Here is a 1,850-nt window from a genome sequence, read left to right as displayed (position 1 = left end):
AAAAGAACTTCGTAATTGCAATAGGCAACCCTGGCATGGGTCCATTCCTAAGACTTATCTATCAGGATGGAGGAGGGGCAGGAATTCTCTGGTGGTCCTGCTGCTGCTGCTAAGTTGCTTCAGTCGTGTCCAATTCTGTGAGACCCCATAGACAGCAGCCCACCAGGCTCCCCTATCCCTGCAATTCTCCAGGCGAGAATACTGGAGTGGGTTGCCATTTCCTTCTCTGGTGGTCCAGTGGTTAAGAATTGATACCTTCACTGCTGTGATGCAAGTTCAATACCCAATTGGGGAGCTAAAATTGCACAAGCCTTTTGGTGTAACCAAAGAAAAGAGTGGGGCTGGAAGAAAGGATATGGACTTAAGGTATGGGCCTACATATAAAGGTACAACCAGATGAACCAGTGTAAATATCACCAGAGAGTGTTCAGAAACCAGGAGAAAACAATCCTATCAATTTTGAGTTTGTAACAGCCAGAGATGGAAAGGTTAAACATAGGAACATGAACAAAAAATGTGAGGAGAGCAAAATATGGTAAATTAAGGATGTTTAGAGAAAGACTGGGAGAGACTGGGAAAGTGGGACTCCTTATCTATTTTGTTTCTAATTTCTCCATCAGTTACTATATAAACCTGATTCAGATATAATAAAAGAATTACAAACCAACATCACTTACAAATACTTTACTGGAAAAATCCTAAGTAAAATATAGTGAACAATTCTAGTACTACATTAGAAAAGAATGTACTATGAACAAGTGGGTCATATTTGAAGGTATAGTTCAAATTAGGAAATATTAATATAATACCCTGTATTAATATGTCTTTTAGATGGACCGACAAAGGTCCATCTAGTCAAAGCTATGCTTTTTCTAATAGTCATGTATGGATGTGAGAGTTGGACTATAAGGAAAGCTGACTGCCAAAGAACTGATGCTTTTTAACTGTGGTGTTAGAGAAGAATCTTGAGGTCCCTTGGACTGCAAGGAGATCAAACCAGTCCGTCCTAAAGGAAATCAGTCCTGAATGTTCACTGAAACGACTGATGGTGAAACTCCAATACTTTGGCCACCTGATGAGAAGAACTGACTCATTGGAAGACTCTGATGCTGGGAAAGACACAAGGCGGGAGGAGAAGGGGACGACACAGGATGAGATGGTTGGATGGCATGACCGACTCAATGGACATGAGTTTGAGCAAGCTCTGGCAGTTGGTGATGGACAGGGAAGCCTGGCATGCTGCAGTCCATGGGGTTGCAAAGAGTTGGATGTGACTGAGTGACTGAATTGAACTGATATTAATATGTCTAGTTGATGAAAAAATGCTTTAACAAAATTCAACACTCAGTTGAATAAAAATACTAAAAAATACTAATAAAAGAACAATAATAATTAAAAACTTTTACATAGAAAAAAACCCCTAGGTACAGGACAAAAAGACAAATTAGGAGAAAATATCACAAGAAATATGCTAGATATAGGGGCTTTCCAGGTGGTGCTAGTGTAATGGATCCGCCTGCCAATGAAGGAGACGTAACAACACACTGGTTTGATCCCTGAATTGGGAAGATCCTCTGGAGGAGGGCATGGCAATAGACTCCAGTATTCTTGCCTGGAGAATCCCATGGACAGAGGAGCCTGGTGGGCTATATTCCATGGGATCACAAAGAGTCAGACACGACTGACGCAACTTAGCACACACACACATGCCAGATGTAAAGCTAATATCCTTTTCTCAGTTCAGTTCAGTTCAGTCGCTCAGTCATGTCCTACTCTTTGCGACCCCATGAACCGCAGCACGCCAGGCCTCCCTGTCCATCACCAACTCCCGGAGTTCACCCAAACCCATG

Source organism: Bison bison, unplaced genomic scaffold (assembly GCF_000754665.1).
Source record: "Bison bison bison isolate TAMUID 2011002044 unplaced genomic scaffold, Bison_UMD1.0 scf7180017864056, whole genome shotgun sequence".
Taxonomy (NCBI): Eukaryota; Metazoa; Chordata; class Mammalia; order Artiodactyla; family Bovidae; genus Bison; species Bison bison.
The sequence above is the reverse complement of the archived record's forward strand: the minus strand, read 5'-3'. Positions refer to the sequence as shown.